The following is a 23888-nucleotide window of genomic DNA, read 5'->3' as shown; positions in this document are numbered from 1 at the left end:
AAGAAACTTAGCGTAAGCAGGGACTTGCTTAATAGCGTCAAGCAACGGGATGTTGACTTGCACTTTTTGAAACACATCCAAGATTTCATCAAAGTTATTTCTTTTCTTTATTGGTGCGACGTTGAGGAAAGGGTGCTTTGGGCACATAAGGTGGCACATTAGTGGCTCTTGGAGAGTCAGAGAGCTTTTGGACTTTGGATGCATTGGTATGGCTCTCTGCTTCATCTTGATCTTCTGTTTTAGAATTTGATTCATCCCCAGGCATCTCTATTCTGTTATCAATCTGCTTGCCTGACCTAAGGGTAGTGATCTATTTGGCCTGTTCATGATATTGCCCTTGGTTGGAATTAGAGCCAATCTCATACTGTCCCTTTGGATTAGCCTCAGGTTGGCTAGGGAGCTTGCCCTTCTCTCTCTCACTCAATGTGGCAGCTAGTTGACCCAGTTGTACTTCCAGCTTGGCAATGGATTGTGCATTTGCATGTAAGCTTTGCTGGTTGGCCAGTAAGGTTTGTTGGGTGTCTTTTTGGAATTGGAGAGAACTCTGCATGAAAAGATGGAGTGTATCCTCAAGAGATGGTTTCCTTGATTGTGTAGGCAGTTGTTGATATTGTGGAAACTGTTGAGGTTGTTGACTGCCAACTTGGGAGTAAGGTTGCATAGGAGGATTTCCAGATGGTCCTCCTTGTTGTGGTCCTTTTGCCCAAGAGAAATTTGGATGTCTAGCCCACCCTGGATTATAGGTGTTTGAGTAAGGATCATTCCCAGATTTTTGAAAAGTGTTCATAGCATGAACTTGTTCAGAGAGAAGTTCTGGGAATGCTGCACCAGATGGACAAGACTGCATAGGATGGGCAGGACTAGAACATGTGGCATATGCCTCGACTTGAGCTGTTTGTGGTGGTCCATTATTTAATACCAGAGCATCAACTTTCTTTGTCAGGTTATCAAGCTTGGCGCTCCGCTCTGGCATGACTCCTATCTCATATATACCACCTCTCTTTTGTGGTTGGGGACTTCTGTCACCTCTATTTGAATAATCCCATTTCTGGGAATTTTCGCACAAGGTTTCAAAGAAGTTCCACGCTTCGACATCACTTTTGGTCATGAATGACCCTCCACTGGTGGCATCAACCATGCGACGGTTCTGTGGTGTCAGACCGTCATAGAAGTATTGAACTTGTTGCCACTTCTCAAAACCATGGTGAGGACATTTAAGAAGCAAGTCCTTCCATCTTTCCCAACATTCATGAAAGTGCTCGCCCTCTTTTTGTGTGAAGTTAGTAATTTCTCTACGGAGGGCATTGGTTTTGTGAACGGGGAAGAACTTGTTTAAGAACTTCTTAGACAGTTGGTCCCATGTAGTGATAGATCCAACTTCTAGAGAATTCAACCATGCTTTCGCCTTATCCTTCAAAGAAAAAGGAAACAGGCGTAGGCGGATCGAATCGTCTGAGAAGTTTTGGAACTTAAAAGTGGAGCAAATGTTTAAGAATTCTTTCACATGATGATATGGGTCCTCCTTGTCCAATCCATAAAAGGATGGCAACAATTGTATGACTCCAGGTTTAAGTTCAAAGTGTGCTGCCGTAGTGGTTGGCAACACTATGCATGAAGGCGCATTAAATTGGACAGGAGCTGAATAATCTTTGAGAGCTTTAACTTCAGTCTCATTCGCCATTTCAACAGGATTATTTCTCAATCTTTCACGAATTGTTCTTTCAATCTCAGGATCAAACGGTGCTAGTTCTATATTCAGAGATCTACGTCCTAGCATAAACTATGTTATTGCAATAAGAAAGAAAACTAAACTAAGATGCAACCTAAAATGAATAAAACTAAAGGAAAAAGTTATGAATTCCTAAAACAAGAGAAAGCTATACAAACGAGAATTGGAAAGAAGAACCCGAGAAAAGGAGATGATGAATGTCTGAAGATTTGAGAGCTCCTTCTTTTGAAGACAATGTTATTTAGCAGCTTCCTTCCTTAATTCCTGTAAACAAAAAGAAAACAAAAATAAATTAAATTTACTAAAATAATGCTAGAAAAAAATAAAATCCTAAGCAACGGTTAATTTCTAAAAAAGAAAGTTTGTAATCTTAGAAATAAAAGCTAAGTTAGTTTCTAAAAAGGAAAAATTTCTAAAAAATAGGAAATTAGAAAATAAGAGAGAAACTTTCTAAAAAAATAAAACCTAAAGCCTCTTCTAATAATAAAACCTAAACTAGAAAATAGAAAGTTACTTGAAAGAAGAATCAGAATCTAGAATTAGAAAATAGGAAATTTCTAAAAAAAAAAATAAAAAATAATAAAAATAAAACCTTAATTCTAAAAATAGAAATTAGAAAAAAAAATAGAAAATTTGGAAAGAGATTACCAAATTAGTAGTTTATGTCAGGTCGCTACAAAACAGGAATAGGTTAGTTTCAAAAAAATTTAACCTAGAGTTAGTAAAAAACCTAAGACTATGAATTATGATAAGAGAGAATCCTAAATCCAATTGGAACAAAACAGTCCCCGGCAACGGCGCCAAAAACTTGATGTTTTATTTAAACCAACATGATTTAAATGATTTTTAAACTCGCAAGTATACGAATCAGATGTAGATACGGTACGTATTACGAGATCGTTCCCACGAGGACTGGTCGTCACAATTCAAATCTATGATTCTCCTTAACTAATCCAACAAATAATGGAATGAATTACTAAGCACAATTTTATGAAAAATAATTAATTAAGAACAGGGAAGAAAATTCAATCAGAGAGAGAGCACTAGGACTTTCGAATCCACCCCTAATTATCCTAACCCTTGTTTTGTCTGTTGATTCACCTTGATCTAGATTGATACCACTTATACAGAGAAAGCACAATCTGTGTCCTTAATCGGGCATACAAACTGTCTAATTCCTTTAAGCAATGCCATGAATGACATATCCCATATCCTTAGTCGGGTACATGGAATGTACATTCATTAAAGCACCCTGTTTCTTCCTCTATAGGAAACTTGTTCTTGATCAGACACAAGTACCTATAATAAGCATCCAAACAACATCCATATATATACTTTAATCAAGTTCATAGATGGAGAAGTATAGAATTTAAACCCATAAAGCCCACTTAAAGAAAGAAACAAATTAATTGAAATTCAAAGTAAATCAATCAATACAAGAGCTAATCAAATTAGGGGCTTCATCTTAGCTGAGAGATTAGTGACCCATAAAATTCATGAAAAATATTAAATAAAATTCATAAAAATTAAACACCAAACCAATCGATCTCTCTCTTCTTTCTTCTCTTTCTTCTCTTTCTTCTCTTCCTTGCTCCAGATCTGGAATCCCCTGGTTCTGAATGGTTCTGAATGCCTTTCCCACGTCCAAAACTCCCCTTTTATAGCTGCTGGATGGCTGGGGTCGGTGGCAGAGTCGTAGAAGGACTCGAAGTGCAATTTTTCGCAGCCGTGATCGGTGGGCCCCACAGAGGCATTTTCTGGAAAATCTACCCCGTCCATTGGATTCAGGATGAAATTTCAGTCAAGAATAGGTGGTTTTGAAGGTCCATTAGTGCGGCCCAGAGAAGAAAATACAAAAAGATAAGTTTTGAACGTCACAAGACGGCCTGTTTGTGGCCTCTGTACCGCACACGTGTGTACGCATGGGCGAAGAATATCAACATGGTTTTGAAGCTCTCGAAGCCCTCTACACGATGGACGGGTCAGATCGGCCGTACGCTTGACGTACGGGGCCCACAAACCTTCGCAAAAACGGCCAGCGGAAGACGCTACGCGGACGCCAAACCGACGTTGCGATGATGGTGGGGCCCATTCCTGGACTTTTCACAGGAATCCACGTCGTCCATTGGTTTCAGCTCGAAAAATCAGTAGGAATTGACTGGTTTTGGGGTGGATTCGGTGCAACCCACGGAGTTTTGAACTCACCGTCCATTTTACGTTTTTTCAGCGATCAACGTCCGTACATATGTATGGAACCAAACGGACATCTAGGCGATGACGATATCGACCTCAGGAAGCGGATGGACGGTTTGGATTGTCCATTTGGACAATAGGTGGGCCCCACAACCGACGACAACGGTCGGCTGCCGCGGACGCTGGAAACGGAGGTTTCCTTTTCAAAGACGTAGTCGGGTCAGCGCTGCTGACCCGACGCAAGCCCGTTCGGTGCTCGGTCAGTGCACATGTGCACCATGCACATGTCACTCAATGTGGGGTCCACTGTGATGATTTCGAGAAATCCAATCCGTCCATCTTCTTTGTCATATAATTTCAACCGTCAACACCAAGTTTGAAGCAGTTCCAAATATCAGGTGGGCCCCAAATTGGAGATTAACGGGCTGATTTGTCAGTTGGCTCACTTCCCGAGATCTTTAATGGCTGAAATTTAATATGTACGGTTAATTTACGGCCCTCATCCCATGTATTAAGTTTCGAACTGATCGGATAGCGGGAACCATGTGATCTTGCATTCTGGACCCTTTTCGGGCCCCTTTGGCTTGCTTTCCTCAGATCCCAGGCATGTAAAATCTTCATTATTGGTTCTCTGGAGTCCATCCTGTGCCCTGGAGACTTTGGATCATGAAATCCAGCCTTTAACATCAATTTTCAATTAACGCTCCTCACTTCATCCTGTAACAAAAATACAATTAAAATATGGCATTAAACCTTATCATGTACGTAAAATCAGGCAATTACTGGGGTCTGATATGCAATATTTGACCCTGATCATTTATCAATTATATCTTTTATATTAACCTATTTTGTGTACTTACCATGAAGGCTTTGCACTTGTAAGATATAAGACTTACTTGTCTTTTAACCACTCAGGTAAAGGATCTAAAGAAGAAAAACAAGTAGCGACTACGAGTTAGGTGCCACGTCAAGGGAACTGATTTGACTTTTGAAAATTTTGAATTGTACATGATAAATATATGTATCGTGTAGACAGATGTTGTACTTTTAGAATTTTGTAGTACCCAGTTTACTTGTATACAGATGTTACATATCTTATCTCTGATGTTTCTTTTATGAAGAATGAATGGTGAGATTTATCCTTTACATTACCCAGCCGGACACCGTGATTGGGGCTTTGTGTGAGAGCATTCGGTACCAATTCGGGAGTTCGGCTTGTCGCACACTAGATCCATAGATATAGCAGTATTCTATGACTATTGGGTCTGGGCTGTGACATAAGAGACCATTTGGGCATACGTAAGTGGGATCGCAGTCGTCGGTCCTGAATGTTTCCGTCATCTCCTTCTCCAATAATAACCCTCATTACTCTCTCTTCAGAGGTCAAATTTAGAATATTTTAGGTCATCAGAATGGTAACTTGTAAAGCTTCCAAATGGGACCAAAATTGCCTAATTCAGAGGCCGTTCGATATCCCAAAAGCACGTTGGAACTCTTCAATCGTCATTTTTCAATATGGATTGTTAATCTTTCCAAATTGCATGATCCATCAGAGATGCCCATTAGTCCATCGTTTGATGTCGGATTGGGTCAAGTTTTGCTAATCTAAAAGGTGCTTTAGTGCTCTTTCATTCCTGAGTGGAATCGTCGAATTCCGAGACCATTTGGGCATCCATAAGTAGGATCACAGCCATCGGTCCTGAATGTTTTGGTCATCTCCTTGTCCAATACTAATGCTCATAACTCTCTCTTCAGAGTTTGAATTTAGACTATTTTCGGCTTAATGGAATGGTAACTTGTCAAGCTTCCAAATGGGACTAGAATTGCCTAATTCAAAGACCGTTCGATATCCCAAAAGCACGTTGGAACTCTTCGATTGTCATTTTTCAATATGGATTGTTAATCTTTCCAAATTGCCCGATCCATCAGAAATGCCCATACCTCCCTCATTTGATGGGACTTTAGTGCTCTTGCATTCCTGACTAGAATCGTCTTATTCCGAGATCATTTCGGCATCCATAAGTGGGATCGCAGTTGTCGGTCCTGAATGTTTTCGTCATCTCTTTGTCCAATAGTAACCATCATAATTCTCTCCTCAGAGTTTGAATTTAGTCTATTTCCAGCACATTGGAATGGAAACTTGTCAAGCTTCCAAATGGGACCAGAATTGCCTAATTTAGAGACCGTTCAATATCCCAAAAGCACTTTGGAACTCTTCGATCGTCATTTCTTAATATGGATTGTTAATTTTTCCAAATTGCCCAAACCAATGGAGATGCCTATAACTCCATCATTTGATTTTAGATTGGGTAAATTTTTTGGTCATCTGAAAGATACTTTTGTGCTCTTTTATTCTTAACTGGAATCGTTGTATTTCGAGACCATCTGGGCATCCGTAAGTGGGATTGCAGTCGTCGGTCCTAAATGTTTCCTTCATCTCCTTGTCCAATAGTAACCCTCATTACTCTCTCTTCAGATTTCAACTCATTGGAATGGTAACTTGTCAAGCTTGCAAATGAGACCAGAATTACCTAATTCAGAGACCGTTTGATATCCCAAAAGCACATTGGAACTCTTCGATCATCATTTTTCAATATGGATTGTTAATATTTCAAAATCGCATGATCCAATGGTGATGCCCATAACTCCATCATTTGATGTCGGATTAGGTCAATTTTTTGTCATCTGAAAGGTATTTTGGTGCTCTTTCATTCCTGACTGGAATCATCCTATTCCAAGACCATTTGGGCATCCGTAAGTGGGATCGCAGTCATCGGTCATGTATGTTTCCTTCATCTCCTTGTCCAATAGTAACCAACATAAATCACTCTTCAAAGGTCAAATTTAGACTATTTCAGGTCATTGGAATGTTTACTTGTAAAGCTTCGAAATGGGAATAGAATTGCCTAATTCAGAGATCGTTCGATATCCCAAAAGCACGTTGGAACTCTTCAATCGTCATTCTTCAAAATGGATTGTTAATCTTTCCAAATTGCATGATCCAATGGAGACACCTATAACTCAATCGTTTGAGGTCAGATTGGGTCAATTTTTGGTCATCTGAAAGGTACTTTAGTGTACTTTGATTCCTGATTGGAATCCTCATATTCCGAGACCATTTGGGCATCCGTAAGTGGGATCGAAGTCGTCGGTCATGAATGTTTCCGCAATCTCCTTCTTGAATAGTAACCCTCATTACTCTCTCTTCAGAGGTCGAATTTAGACTATTTCAGGTCATTGGAATGGTAACTTGTAAAGCTTCTAAATGGGACCAGAATTGCCTAATTTAGAGACCGTTCAATATCCCAAAAGCACGTTGGAACTCTTCAATCGTCATTTTTCAATATGGATTGTTAATCTATCCAAATCATGCGATCCAACAGAGACGCCCATAACTCCATTGTTTAAGGTCGGATTGGATCGATTTTTGGTCATCTGAAAGTTACTTTAGTGCTCCTTCATTCTTGACTGGAACCGTCATATTCCGAGACCATTTAGGCATCCGTAAGTGGGATCGCAATCGTCGGTCCTGATTGTTTCCTTCATCTCCTTGCCTAATAGTAACCCTCATTACTCTCTCTTCAGAGGTCGAATTTAGACTATTTCAGGTCATTGGAATGATAACTTGTCAAGCTTCCAAATGGGGTCAGAATTGCCAAATTCAGAGATCGATCGATATCCCAAAAGCTCTTGGGAACTCTTTGATCGTCTTTTTACAATATGGATTGCTTATCTTTCCAAATGGCGCGATCCATCGGAGACGTCAATAACTCCATCGTTTGTTGTTCGATTGGGTCAATTTTTAGTCATCTGAAAGGTACTTTAGCGCTCTTTCATTCCTGATTGGAAATGTCGTATTCCAAGAGCATTTGGGCATCCATAAGTGGGATTGCAGTCGTTGGTCCTGAATGTTTCCGTCATCTCCTTGTCCAATACTAACACTCATAACTCTCTCTTTAGAGTTCGAATTTAGACTATTTCAAGTTCATTGGAATGGTAACTTGTCAAGCTTCCAAATGGGACGAGAATTGCCTAATTCAGAGACTGTTTAATCTCCCAAAAGCACATTGGAACTCTTCAATCGTCATTTTTCAATATGGAGTTTTAATCTTTCCAAATCAGGCGATCCATCGGAGATGCCCATAACATCATCGTTTGATGTCGGATTGGGTCATGTTTTGCTAATTGAAAAGGTACTTTAGTGCTCTTTCTTTCCTGACTGGAATCGTCCAATTCCAAGACTATTTGGGCATCCATAAGTGGGATCACGGTCGTTGGTCCTGATGTTTCCATCATCTCCTTGTCCAATAGTAACCCACATAACTCTCTCTTTGGAGGTCGAATTTAGACTATTTCAGGTCATTGGAATGGTAACTTGTAAAGCTTCCAATTGGGGCCAGAATTGCCTAATTCAGAGACCGTTCGATATCCCAAAAGCACTTTAGAACTCTTCGATCGTCATTTTGCAATATGGATTGCTTATCATTCCAAATCGCGTGATTTATCGGAGACATCCATAACTCTATCGTTTACTGTTCGATTGGGTCGATTTTTGGTCATCTGAAAGGCACTTTAGTGCTCTTTCATTCCTGATTGGAAACGTCATATTCTGAGAGCATTTAGGCATCTGTAAGTGGGATCGCAGTCATCAGGCCTGAATTTTTCCATCATCTCCTTGTCCAATACTAACACTTATAACTCTCTCTTTAGAGTTTGAATTTAGACTATTTCTAGCTCATTAGAATGGTAACTTGTTAAGCTTCCAAATGGGACTAGAATTGCCTAATTAAGAGACCGTTCGATATCCCAAAAGTACGTTGGAACTCTTCGATCGTTATTTTTCAATATGGATTGTTAATCTTTCCAAATCACGTGATCCATCGTAGATGCCCATAACTCCCTCGTTTGATGTCAGATTGGGTCAATTTTTGGTCATCTGAAAGGTACTATAGTGCTCTTACATTCCTGACTGGAATTGTCTTATTCCGAGACCATTTAGGCATCCATAAGTAAGATTGTAGTCGTCGGTCCTAAATGTTTCTGTCATCTCCTTGTCCAATAATAACCTTCATAACTCTCTCTTCAGAGTTCGAATTTAGACTATTTCCAGCACATTGGAAAGGAAACTTGTCAAGCTTCCAAATGATACCATAATCGCCTAATTTAGAGACCATTCGATCGGCATTTCTTAATATGAATTGTTAATGTTTCAAAATTGCCCGTTCCAATGGAGACAACTATAACTCCATCTTTTGAAATTGCCTGTTCCAACGGACACTTTCATTCCTGACTAGAATCATGGTATTAAGAGACCATTTGGGCATCCATAAGTGGGATCGTAGTCGTCGGTCCTGACTATTTCCTTCATCTCCTTGTCCAATAGTAACCCTTATAACACTCTCTTAAGAGGTTGAATTTAGATTATTTCAGGTCATTGGAATGGTAACTTGTCAAGCTTCTAAATGGGACCAGAATTGCCTAATTCAGAGACCGATTGATATCCCAAAAGCATGTTGGAACTCTTCGATCGTCATTTTTAATATGGATTGTTAATCTTTCCTAAACGCACGATCTAACAGAGACACTCATAACTACCTCGTTTGATGTTGGATTGGGTCAATTGTTGGTCATCTGAAAGGTACTTTGGTGCTCTTTCATTCCTGGCGGGAATCGCCTTATTCCGAGACCATTTGGGCATCCATAAGTGCAATCGCAATCGTCGGTGCTGAATGTTTCCATCTTCTCCTTGTCCAATAGTAACCCTCATAACTCTATCTTTAGAGATCAAGTTTATACTATTTCAAACTCATTAGAATGATAACTTGTCAAGCTTCCAAATGGGACCAGAATTGTCGAATTCAGAGACCGTTCGATATCCCAAAAGCACGTTGGAACTTTTCGATCGTCATTTTTCATTATGAATTGTTAATCTTTCCAAATCACGCGATCCATTGGGGACGCCCATAACTCCATCATTTGATGTCGGATTGGGTGGATTTTTGATCATTTGAAAAGTACTTTAGTGCTCTTTCATTCCTAACTGGAATCGTCGTATTCTAAGACCATTTGGGCATACGTAAGTGGGATCGCAGTCGTCGGTCCTAAATGTTTCCTTCATCACCTTGTCCAGTAGTGACCTTTATAACTCTCTTTTCAGAGGTCAAATTTAGAATATTTTAGGGCATTGGATTGGTAACTTGTTAGGCTTGTAAATGGGACCAGAATTACCTAATTCAAAGACCTTTCGATATCCCAAAAGCATGTTGGAACTCTTCGATCGTCTTTTTTCAATATGGATGGTTAATCTTTCCAAAACGTGCGATCTAACGGAGATGCCCATAACTCCATCATTTGATGCCAGATTAGGTCAATTTTTGATCATCTGGAAGGTATTTTAGTGCTCTTTCATTCTTGACCAGAATTGTCATTTTCTGAGACCATTTGGGCATCCATAAGTGGGATTGCAGTCGTCAGTCCTGTATGTTTCCATCATCTCCTTGTCTTGTAGTAACCCTCATAACACTCTCTTCATGGGTCAAATTTAAACTATTTCAGGTCATTGGAATGGTAACTTGGAAAGCTTTCAAATGGGACCAGAATTGCCTAATTCGGAGACCGTTCGATATCCCAAAAGCACGTTGGAACTCATCAATCAGCATTTTTCCAAATGGATTGTTAATCTTTCCAAATAGCATGATCCAACGGAGATGCCTATGACTCCATCATTAGATGTAGAATTGGGTTGATTTATGGTCATTAGAAAGGTACTTCAGTTCACTTTCATTACGGAATGGAATCATCGTATTCCAAGCCCATTTGGACATCATAAGGGGGATCGCAGTCGTCGGTCCTGAATGTTTCCTTCATCTCCTTGCCCAATGGTGACCTTCATCACTCTCTCTTCAGAGGTCAAATTTAGACTATTTCAGGTCACTAGATTGGTAACTTGTCAAGCTTCCAAATGGGACCAGAATTGCTTAATTCAGAGACTGTTCGATATCCCAAAAGCACATTGGAACTCTTCAATCATCATTTTTCAATATGGATTGTTAATCTTTCCAACGGAGAAGCCTATAACTTCATCATTTGATGTCGGATTGGGTAGATTTTTGGTCATCTAAAAGGTACTTTAGATGCTATTTCATTCCTAATTGGAATAGTCATATTCCGAGACCATTTAGGCATACGTAAGTGGGATCACAGACGTCGATCCTGAATGTTTCCTTCATCACCTTGTCCAAAAGTAACCTCCATAACTCTCTCTTTAAAGATCAAATTTAAAATATTTAAGGTTATTGGAATGATAACTTGTCAAGCTTCCAAATGGGACCAGAATTGCCTAATTCAGGTACCGTTCGATATCCCAAAACCATGTTGGAACTCTTCGATCATCATTTTTTCAAATGGATTGTTAATCATTCCAAATTGCACAATCCAATGGAGACACCCATAACTTTATCGTTTGATGTCGAATTGGGTCAATTTTTGGTAATTTGAAGGATACTTTAGTGCTCTTGCATTCTGGACTGGAATCGTCTTATTTTGATACCATTTGGGCATCTGTAAGTGGGATCGCAGTCGTCAGTCCTGAATGTTTCTGTGATCTCCTTGTCCAGTAGTAACGCTCATAACTCTCTCCTTAGAGTTCAAAATTATACTATTTCTAGCTCATTGGAATGGCAACCTATCAAGCTTCTAAATGGGACTAAAATTGGCTAATTCAGAGATCGTTCGATATCCTAAAAGCACATTGGAACTCTTCGATCGTCCTTTTTCACTATTAATTGTTAATCTTTCTAAATTGTGCGATCCATCGGAGACGCCCATAACTCCATCGTTTGATGTCGGATTTGGTCAATTTTTACAAATCTAAACGGACTTTGGTGCTCTTTCCTTCCCGCCTAGAATCATCGAATTTCGAGACCATTTAGGCATCCATAAGTGGGATCGTAGTCATCGATCTTGAATGTTTCCATCATCTCCTTGTCCAATAGTATCCCCCATAACTCTCTTTTCATACGTTGAATTTAAACTATTTCGGGTCATTGGAATGGTAACTTTTAAAGTTTCCAAATGGGACCAAAATTGCCTAATTCAGAGGCCGTTTGATATCCCAAAAGCACGTTGGAACTCTTCGATCATTATTTTTCAATATTGGTTGTTAATCTATCCAAATCGCGTGATCCAACGGAGATGCCCATAACTCCATCGTTTGATGTCGGATTCGGTCAATTTTTGGTCATCTAAAAGAAACTTTTGTGTGCTTTCATTCCTGACTGGAATCATCGTATTACGAGACCATTTGGGCATGCGTAAGTGGGATCGCAGTTGTCGGTCTTGAATGTTTCCTTCATCACCTCGTCCAATAGTAACCCTCATTACTCTCTCTTCAGAGGTCGAGTTTAGATTATTCCAGGTCATTGGAATGGTAACTTGTCAAGCTTCCAAATGGGACTTGAATTGCCTAATTCAGAGACCGTTTGATATCCCAAAAGCACGTTGGAACTCTTCGATCGTCATTTTTCAATATGGATTGTTAATTTTTCCAAAACGCGTGATCCAATAGAGACGCTCATAACTACCTCATTTGATGTCAGATTGAGTCAATTTTTGGTCATCTGAAAGGTAATTTAGTGCTCTTTTATTCATGACTGGAATTGTCTTATTCCGAGACCATTTGGGCGTCCATAAGTGGGATCGCAGTCGCCAGTGCTGAATGTTTCCATCATCTCCTTGTCTTGTAGTAACCCTCATAACACTCTCTTCATAGGTCAAATTTAGACTATTTCAGGTCATTGGAATGTTAACTTGTAAAGCTTCCAAATGGGACCAGAATTGCCTAATTCGGAGACCGTTCGATATCCCAAAAGCACGTTGGAACTCATCAATCATCATTTTTCCAAATGGATTGTTAATCTTTCCAAAAGAGCAATCCAACGAAGATGCCTATGACTCCATCATTTGATGTCTGATTGGGTTGATTTATGGTCATCAGAAAGGTACTTTAGTTCACTTTCATTCCGGTATGGAATCGTCGTATTCCGAGCCCATTTGGACATTCATAAGCGAGATCGCAGTCGTCGGTCCTGAATGTTTCCTTCATCTCCTTGTCCAATGGTGACCTTCATCACTCTCTCTTCAGAGGTCAAATTTAGACTATTTCAGGGCACTAGATTGGTAACTTGTCAAGCTTCCAAATGGGACCAGAATTGCCTAATTCAGAGACCGTTCGATATCCCAAAAGCACGTTGGAACTCTTCAATCATCATTTTTCAATATGGATTGTTAATCTTTCCAACGGAGATGCCTATAACTCCATCATTTGATGTCGGATTGGGTATATTTTTGGTCATCTAAAAGGTACTTTAGATGCTCTTTCATTCCTAACTGGAATAGTCATATTCCGAGACCATTTGGGCATACGTAAGTGGGATCACAGACGTCGATCCTGAATATTTCCTTCATCTCCTTGTCCAAAAGTAACCTCCATAACTCTCTCTTCAAAGGTCGAATTTAAAATATTTAAGGTCATTGGAATGATAACTTGTCAAGCTTCCAAATGGGACCAGAATTGCCTAATTCAGGTACCGTTCGATATCCCAAAAGCACGTTGGAACTCTTCGATCATCATTTTTTCAAATGGATTGTTAATCTTTCCAAATTGCACAATCCAATGGAGACGCCCATAACTTTATCGTTTGATGTCGAATTGGGTCAATTTTTGGTAATCTGAAAGATACTTTAGTGCTCTTGCATTCTGGACTGGAATCATCTTATTTTGATACCATTTGGGCATCCGTAAGTGGGATCGCAGTCGTCAGTCCTGAATGTTTCTGTGATCTCCTTGTCCAGTAGTAACGCTCATAACTCTCTCCTCATAGTTCAAAATTATACTATTTCTAGCTCATTGGAATGGCAACCTATCAAGCTTCTAAATGGGACCAAAATTGGCTAATTCAGAGATCGTTCGATATCCCAAAAGCACATTGGAACTCTTCGATCATCCTTTTTCACTATTAATTGTTAATCTTTCTAAATTGTGCGATCCATCAGAGACGCCCATAACTCCATCGTTTGATGTCAGATTTGGTCAACTTTTTCAAATTTAAACGGTACTTTGGTGCTCTTTCCTTCCCGCCTAGAATCATTGAATTTCGAGACCATTTAGGCATCCATAAGTGGGATCGCAGTCGTCAATCTTGAATGTTTCCATCATTTCCTTGTCCAATAGTATCCCTCATAACTCTCTCTTCAGACGTTGAATTTAAACTATTTCGGGTCATTGGAATGGTAACTTCTAAAGTTTCCAAATGGGACCAAAATTGCCTAATTCAGAGACCGTTTGATATCCCAAAAGCACGTTGGAACTCTTCGATCATTATTTTTCAATATTGGTTGTTAATCTATCCAAATCGCGTGATCCAACGGAGATGCCCATAACTCCATCGTTTGATGTCGGATTTGGTCAATTTTTGGTCATCTAAAAGAAACTTTAGAGTGCTTTCATTCCTGACTGGAATCATCATATTACGAGACCATTTGGGCATGCATAAGTGGGATCGCAGTTGTCGGTCTTGAATGTTTCCTTCATTACCTCGTCCAATAGTAACCCTCATTACTCTCTCTTCAGAGGTTGAATTTAGATTATTCCAGGTCATTGGAATGGTAACTTGTCAAGCTTCTAAATGGGACCTGAATTGCCTAATTTAGAGATCATTTGATATCCCAAAAGCACGTTGGAACTCTTCGATCGTCATTTTTCAATATGGATTGTTAATCTTTCCTAAACGCATGATCCAATAGAGACGCTCATAACTACCTCATTTGATGTCAGATTGAGTCAATTTTTGGTCATTTGAAAGGTACTTTAGTGCTCTTTTATTCATGACTGGAATTGTCTTATTCCGAGACCATTTGGGCGTCAATAAGTGGGATCGCAGTCGCCAGTGCTGAATGTTTCCATCATCTCCTTGTCTTGTAGTAACCCTCGTAACACTCTCTTCATAGGTCAAATTTAGACTATTTCAGGTCATTGGAATGGTAACTTGTAAAGCTTCCAAATGGGACTAGAATTGCCTAATTCGGAGACCGTTCGATATCCCAAAAGCACGTTGGAACTCATCAATCATCATTTTTCCAAATCGATTGTTAATCTTTCCAAGTAACGCGATCCAACAAAGATGCCTATGACTCCATCATTTGATGTCTGATTGGGTTGATTTATGGTCATCAGAAAGGTACTTTAGTTCACTTTCATTTTTCAGAATGGAATCATCGTATTCCGAGCCCATTTGGACATTCGTAAGCGGGATCGTAGTCGTCGATCCTGAATGTTTCCTTCATCTCCTTGTCCAATGGTGACCTTCATCACTCTCTCTTCAGAGGTCATATTTAAACTATTTCAGGGCACTAGATTGGTAACTTGTCAAGCTTCCAAATGAGACCAAAATTGCCTAATACAGAGACCATTCGATATCCCAAAAGCACGTTGGAACTCTTCAATCGTCATTTTTTCAGATTGGGTAGATTTTTGGTCATCTAAAAGGTACTTAGATGCTTTTCATTCCTAACTGGAATAGTCGTATTCCGAGACCATTTGGGCATAAGTGGGATCACAGACGTCGATCCTGAATGTTTCCTTCATCTCCTTGTCCAAAAGTAACCTCCATAACTCTCTCTTCAGAGGTCAAATTTAGAATATTTAAGTTCATTGGAATGGTAACTTGTCAAGCTTCCAAATGGGACAAGAATTGCCTGATTTAGGTATCGTTCGATATCCCAAAAACACGTTGGAACTCTTCGATCGTCATTTTTTCAAATGGATTGTTAATCTTTCTAAATTGCACGATCCAACGGAGACGCCCATAACTCCATTGTTTGATGTCGAATTGGGTCATTTTTTGGTAATCTAAAAGATACTTTAGTGCTCTTGTATTCTGGACTGGAATCGTCTTATTTTGATACCATTTGGGCATCCGTAAGTGGGTCACAGTCGTCGGTCCTGAATGTTTTCGTCATTTCCTTGTCCAGTAGTAACGCTCATAACTCTCTCCTCAGAGTTCAAATTTATACTATTTCTAGCTCATTGGAATGGTAACTTGTCAAGCTTCCAAATGGGACCAGAATTGCCTAATTCGGAGATCGTTCGATATCACAAAAGCACATTGGAACTCTTCGATCGTCCTTTTTCACTATTGATTGTTAATCTTTCTAAATCACGCGATCCATCGGAGACACCCATAACTCCATCGTTTGATGTCAAATTTGGTCAATTTTTGCAAATCTAAAAGGTACTTTAGTGCTCTTTCCTTCCTGACTAAAATCGTCGAATTCCAAGACCATTTGGGCATCTATAAGTGGGATCGCAGTCATCGATCCTGAATGTTTCCATCATCTCCTTGTCCAATAGTTACACTCATAACTCTCTCTTCAAAGGTCGAATTTAGACTATTTCGGGTAATTGGAATGGTAAATTCTAAACATTCCAAATGGGACCAAAATTGCCTAATTCAGAGACCATTTGTTATCCCAAAAGCACGTTGGAACTCTTCAATCATTATTTTTCAATATGGATTGTTAATCTATCCAAATCGCGCGATCCAATGGAGATGCCCATAACTCCATCATTTGATGTCGGATTAGGTTGATTTTTGGTCATCTAAATGAAACTTTAGTGCGCTTTCATTCCTGACTGGAATCGTCGTATTACGAGACCATTTGGGCATGCGTAAGTGGGATCGCAGTCGTCGGTCTTGAATGTTTCCTTCATCACCTCATCCAATAGTAACCCTCATCACTCTCTCTTCACAAGTCAAATTTAGATTATTTCAGGTCATTGGAATGGTAACTTGTCAAGCTTCCAAATGGGACCTGAATTGCCTAATTCAGAGACCATTTGATATCCCAAAAGCACGTTGGAACTCTTCGATCGTCATTTTTCAATATGGATTGTTAATCTTTCCTAAACTCGTGATCCAATAGAGACACTCATAACTACCTCATTTGATGTTAGATTAAGTCAATTTTTGGTCATCTTAAAGGTACTTTAGTGCTCTTTTATTCATGACTGGAATTGTCGTATTCCGAGACCATTTGGGCGTCCATAAGTGGGATCGTAGTCGCCGGTGCTGAATGTTTCCGTCATCTCCTTGTCTTGTAGTAATCCTCATAACACTCTCTTCATAGGTCAAATTTAGACTATTTTAGGTCATTAGAATGGTAACTTGTAAAGCTTCTAAATAGGACCAGAATTGCCTAATTCGGAGACCGTTCAATATCCCAAAAGCACGTTGGAACTCATCAATCATCATTTTTCCAAATGGATTGTTAATCTTTCCAAAAGAGCGATCCAACGAAGATGCCTATGACTCCATCATTTGATGTCTGATTGGGTTGATTTATGGTCATCAGAAAGGTACTTTAGTTCACTTTCATTCTGGTATGGAATCGTCGTATTCCGAGCCCATTTGGACATTCGTAAGCGGGATCGCAGTCGTCGGTCCTGAATGTTTCCTTCATCTCCTTGTCCAATGGTGACCTTCATCACTCTCTCTTCAGAGGTCAAATTTAGACTATTTCAGGTCACTAGATTGGTAACTTGTCAAGCTTCCAAATGGGACCAGAATTGCCTATTTCAGAGATCGTTCGATATACCAAAAGCACGTTGGAACTCTTCAATCGTCATTTTTCAGTATGGATTGTTAATCTTTCCAATGAAGATGCCTATAACTCCATCATTTGATGTCAGATTGGGTAGATTTTTGGTCATCTAAAAAGTACTTTAGATGCTCTTTCATTCCTAACTGGAATAGTCGTATTTCGAGACCATTTGGGCATACGTAAGTGGGATCACAAACGTCGATCCTGAATGTTTCCTTCATCTCCTTGTCCAAAAGTAACCTCCATAACTCTCTCTTCAGAGGTCGAATTTAGAATATTTCAGGTCATTGGAATGGTAACTTGTCAACCTTCCAAATGGGACCAGAATTGGCTAATTCAGGTACCCTTCGATATCCCAAAACACGTTGGAACTCTTCAATCGTCATTTTTAAAAATGGATTGTTAATCTTTCCAAATTGCACGATCTAACGGAGACGCCCATAACTCCATCGTTTGATGTCAAATTGGGTCAATTTTTTGTAATCTAAAAGGTACTTTAGTGCTCTTGTATTCTGGACTGGAATCGTCTTATTTTGATACCATTTGGGCATCCGTAAGTGCGTCACAGTCGTCGGTCCTGAATGTTTCCGTCATTTCCTTGTCCAGTAGTAACGCTCATAACTCTTTCCTTAGAGTTCAAATTTATACTATTTCTAGCTCATTGGAGTGGTAACTTGTCAAGCTTCTAAATGGGACCAGAATTGCCTAATTTAAAGATCGTTCGATATCGCAAAAGCACATTGGAACTCTTCGATCTTCATTTTTCACTATTGATTGTTAATCTTTCTAAATTACGCGATCCATCGGAGACACCCATAACTCCATCGTTTGATGTTGGTTTGGTCAATTTTTGCAAATCTAAAAGGTACTTTTGTGCTCTTTCCTTCCTGATTAGAATCGTCGAATTTCGAGACCATTTAGGCATCCATAAGTGGAATCTTAATCGTCGATCCTGAATGTTTCCATCATCTCCTTGTCCAATAGTAACCCTCTTAACTCTCTCTTCAGAGGTCGAATTTAGATTATTTCAGGTCATTGGAATGGTAACTTCTAAAGTTTCCAAATGGGACCAAAATTGCCTAATTCAGAGACCGTTTGATACCCCAAAAGCACGTTGGAACTCGATGATCATTTTTTCAATTTAGATTGTTAATCTATCTAAATCGCGCGATCCAACGGAGATGCCCATAACTCCATCATTTGATGTTAGATTGGGTTGAGTTTTGGTCATCTAAAAGAAACTTTTGTGTGCTTTCATTCCTGACTAGAATCGTCATATTATGAGACCATTTGGGCCTGCGTAAGTGGGATAGCAGTCGTCGATGTTGAATATTTCCTTCATCACCTCGTCCAATAGTAACCCTCATTACTCTCTCTTTAGAGGTTGAATTTAGATTATTTCAGGTCATTGGAATGGTAACTTGTCAAGATTCTAAATGGGACCTGAATTGCCTAATTCAGAGACCGTTTGATATCCCAAAAGCATGTTGGAACTCTTCAATCATCATTTTTCAATATGGATTGTTAATCTTTCTTAAACGTGTGATCCAATAGAGATGCTCATAACTACCTCATTTGATGTTAGATTGAGTCAATATTTGGTCATCTGAAAGGTACTTTAGTGCTCTTTTATTCATGACTGGAATTATCTTATTCCGAGACCATTTGGGCTTCCATAAGTGTGATCGCAGTCATCGATGCTGAATGTTTCCGTCATCTCCTTGTCCAATAGTAACCCTCATAACTCTCTCTTTGGAGTTTGAATTAAGACTATTTCCAGCTCATTAGAATGGTAACTTGTCAAGCTTCCAAATGGGACCAGAATTGCCTATTTCAGAGACCATTCGATATCTCAAAAGCATGTTGAAACTCTTTGTAAGTGCTATGGTTTTATACTTCTTTGGTTGTCAAATTTTGTGGTGCCAAAACATTAATCTATGTCTTATGTAGCTCATTGGAATATATGATCAAGACATTGCATCACCTCTCTAAACACTTTGCTTCAAGTCAAGAACGAAGATCTACTTCAAACCATTTCAAGAAATGCAAGTACAAGCTACAACGGAAGAAGTGATCTTGTTTAAGACCAAATTCAAGTGTAATTCAAGCTACAAGAAGTACAACTCAAGATTAAGTGTAATTCAAGCTCTAGAAGATCTCAAGCTCAATGTTACATCAAGTAAAGAGATCTCAAGCTTCACAATCTTCAAAAGTCAACTATCATCTGAAGAAATGAAGTCTCAATGATCATACCTCACTTTCAAGGTATAATTGACCTTAAAATGACCTTAGGGTAGCTCATTTTGTATACATAATTCAAATTGAATTACTTTTCATGTATTTGGACTATTTTAAGACTAGTCCTGAACTCTTTTCGACTAGTCCTAGCTCTGGCTCGACCAGTCCAAGAAATTCCAAGACCAGTCCTAAGTTGTTGCAAAATTTTAAAATTTTTTAGTTAAGCTACAACCAGTCCTGGACTCTGTTCGACCAGTCGTGTGAACAGTGCATGACTCGTCTTACGACTAGTCCTAGACCTATGACTCAAATTCTAGCAACTGTTCCTGGTTTTTCACAACCAGTCGTTGGATGCTCACGACCAATCATGGAGGGCTAACGACTAGTCATGGACATCCTATGACCAGTCGTGAAACGGTTTTATCTGATCGTGCTTAAAACTTTAAAAATTTGTTCTTCTACGACCAGTCGTAGTGTCCTCAGGACCAATCGTAGATGAGATTTCTGCAACTATAAATAGAACACGAATTTCAGAGTTTAATATCGAATTTCAAGTAAAATTAAGGCATCACTCTGAGATAAGTTTGTGTTCATTTTTAAGCTACATTTTTCATATTTAATATTCTCTTTTGTTAGCTTTATTAATTTGATTTTATTTCTATATTCCAATCTGAATTGAAAAGAGGAATTGTTGTATTCCTTCTTCTTGGAATCAAAATCAAATATAGCTAGCCCAACTAGTTTAATTTAAAATCAATTAGAACCTAGAACCATTTCAAAGTAAGTATTAGACATTGAACTTCCACATTCGAACTTCTACTCCGATTGGTTCTTCCGGGCTACTACAAAAGGAGAAATCCAGGTATTTTCCTGTATTATAAATTTCTTTCATTTTGGTTTTTGTTTGAGATTAAGCCAGAAAAATCTCAATCTAGTGGTTATCTGAGGAGAGCCAGAAAAACTCAGAAGTGGGGTTTTTAAATTGTGTAAGCCCATTTGAAAGACATAATTGTGAAGGTTTTAGGTGAACCTGTGAAACCTATTTTCATAGTGAACTCTAATATCCCCTGTGTGAGGATATTAGGAGTGGAGTAGCAAGCTGTGTGGCTATTGTTTAACAGTTGGTGTACACACAGGCGAACCACTATAACTCTTTGTGTTTTGTGGATGTGTGAGTTATATTTCCCATCTTTTATCATTCAAGTTTGTGGAATGTATGTGTGGATGTGAATGTTGTAATATTTACATTTCAAGCACTGTGGGGAATGTTGTAATAATTTAGATTTAAAATCTTGCAATTTATTTCAATTCCTTGCTATTTATTTATTCCTCTTCGATTTGAGTTTTTGATATGAAGAACGTTCTAGAAATAAGGTTGTCCTGCCATAAACCCTTAGTTTTTATGGTGTAAGTTTGTCCTTAGAACAACATTTGTATCATCCTCTCAATACTTGTTTATTGAGGTTGTCTTTCATTTCAGCATTGTGAATTGATTTGCTTTATTTGGCTATCTCATTATTTAATTCCACTGTTATTATTTTAAATTTGGCATTGTCCTATCAACCCCCCCCCCCCCCCCCCTCTAAGACATAAAGCTTGGCCTTTTCAAGTGGTATCAAAGCCTAATAGCTCGTTCTAACTCTTTATATTTGGATTTATTTCCTGAGCTAATCGATCTAAGCTATTGATGAGATGTCAAATTTTGATAGCCTCTCAGTCACTAGGTCTCCACCATTTAATGGCTCCAATTATGCCTATTGGAAAGCCAGGATGAGGATTTTCCTTAAATCTATGGATGAGAGTGTGTGACAAGCCATAGTGACTAAATGGAACCCCCTACCACTAAACTGACTAGTATCGATGGTTCAAAATGAATAAAAGTTTCACCATATTTCACTTGGACCACAGTTTAAAAAAGTGAAAGTAGTGCCAATGCAAAAGCACTAAATGCAATCACTTATGCACTATCACCGGATGAGTTCAAAAGAATTATATCCTGTGATACTACAAGGCAAGCTTGAGATATTTTAGAAATGACACACGAGGGTACTTCAATTGTCAAGAAATCTAAAGTCCAACTCCTCACAATCAAATTCAAAGAAATTCATATGGAAGAAAATGAAATGTTCATGGACTTTTATATAAGATTAAATGACATTGTAAACTCTATGTGGGGTCTTGGCAATAAAACCCAGAAAGTAAAGTGTGTGCAAAGATACTACGCTCACTTCCTGAACGGTTCAATTCTAAGGTAACTGCGATCCAGGAACTTCGTGATACGGACAATATGAGGGTAGAAGAACTAGTTGATTCTTTACAAACCTATAAGTTAAACTTTAAAGCTCCTAAAGGTAAATCTATCGCTCTTAAATCTTCTACATGTATTTCTCAAAAAAATTCTGATTTAGAAAATTCTGAAGATGATATGGCTCTTTTAGCGAAAAAGTTTTACAAGATTTTCAAAAGTAAAAAAAGGGTTGACTTTCAAAAATCAAATGATAAGAAAAGATCTAAAACCAGAACTTATAAATCTTTAAAAGATAGTCAATGTTACAACTGCCAAGAATATGGGCATTTAGTAAACAAGTGTCCTAAAAAGGGCAAACCCAAAAAGAAGAGTATGTTGGCTACTTGGGATGAATCCTCTGATTCTGATGCCTCTTCTGAATCAGAAGATTCTGAAACCGAGTCGGGCAATGAAGTCAAAGCCCTTATGACTCTAGCCAAGTTCACTTTTTTAGATCATGATGATTCTACTAGTGAAGAAAATCTGAATAGTGATCATGAAAATGAAGAAGATGTTCAAGATGCTTATAATGCCCTATAAAGGAAAGTCGTAAAATTGCCGTAAAACTAAAACTTCAAAAAGAAAAGTTTTTAAAACTTAAAGAAATTTTTGAATCACTTATTTTAGAAAAATCTCAAATTTCAGATTGTTTTGCAAAATCAAAATGTGATTTAGAGTTTAAAACTTCCCTGATTGAAAACCTAAAATCTGAAAATGAAAAACTTAAACTTGAAGTCTCTTCTCATTTGAGTTTAAAGGATATATGGAGATATGCCCAAGGTGATCCAAAGTTAGAAAAACTTTTGTTTGGATCAAGAAAATGTGGTGATCGATCTAGTTTGGGCTATGATAAAAGTGTTCCTCCTAAACAGAAGAATACTTTTCCTAAGTTTGTGAAAGGAGAATCTTCAAACTTAAACGGAAATAGTTCTAATCAAAAGTTTTCTAAAAATGTTAAAACTTTTCAATCTTTCAAACTTAAAAGTAATTATATCAACTATAAAAATCAGAATCAAAACCCTTTGGCTAAAAAGATAGTTGATTTGCTTAAGGAGCTCTTAAAATCTAACTTAATGGGTCATTCCTACAACAATTACAAATACACTCCTAAACCTAAAACAGTTATGAAATGGGTTCCTAAGGTTACCTGTTTGGTTGCCCACACTGCTTTAAAAGCTACAAGCCATTCAAAGTGGTACCTAGACAGTGGATGCTCAAGGCATATGACTGGTGATAAAGGTCTATTCACCAATCTCAAAGACATGACTGATGGGTCAGTCACATTCGGCGATGGTAGCAATTGTAAGATTATTAGCTAAGGTATGATTCAACTCTATAACCTCCCTTTGTTTAAAAATGTTTTATACGTTGAAGGATTAAAACACAATCTGTTAAGCATGTCTCAAATATGCGATAACAATCATAGTGTAAGATTTTCTAACCAAGGTTGTGAAATTCTAAATAATAAGGGTTCAGTAATATTAACTGGTCGCAGAACTTCTGAAAACTGCTATATTGTTAGTGAATCCAGCTCATCTAGTCAAACGTGTTACATGGTCCACACCGATGAGACTGATTTGTGGCATAAACGTTTTGGACATGTACACTACCATAATTTGTATAGACTGAGCAAAAGAGAACTAATAAGAGGTCTACCTAAATTACAAAAAATAGACAAAATATGTGGCGAATGCCAGATTGGCAAGCAAACTAGGAGCTCTCACAAGAAGGTGAACTCCAATACCACATCAAGACCACTCGAGCTTCTCCATATGGATTTAA

The 23888-nt window shown here is 38.5% G+C and overlaps 1 non-coding gene across 1 annotated transcript; it reads left to right on the top strand.

Annotated features, from left to right (window-relative positions):
* Positions 1 to 1196: 1196 nt before the first annotated feature.
* On the top strand, positions 1197 to 1303 carry LOC131257056 (small nucleolar RNA R71). The gene has a single exon (XR_009177078.1). It is a non-coding gene; the product is annotated as a small nucleolar RNA R71 (small nucleolar RNA).
* The last annotated feature ends 22585 nt before the right edge of the window (positions 1304 to 23888 follow it).

Source organism: Magnolia sinica, chromosome 9 (assembly GCF_029962835.1).
Source record: "Magnolia sinica isolate HGM2019 chromosome 9, MsV1, whole genome shotgun sequence".
NCBI lineage: Eukaryota > Viridiplantae > Streptophyta > Magnoliopsida > Magnoliales > Magnoliaceae > Magnolia > Magnolia sinica.
The sequence above is the reverse complement of the archived record's forward strand: the minus strand, read 5'-3'. Positions and strand labels throughout refer to the sequence as shown.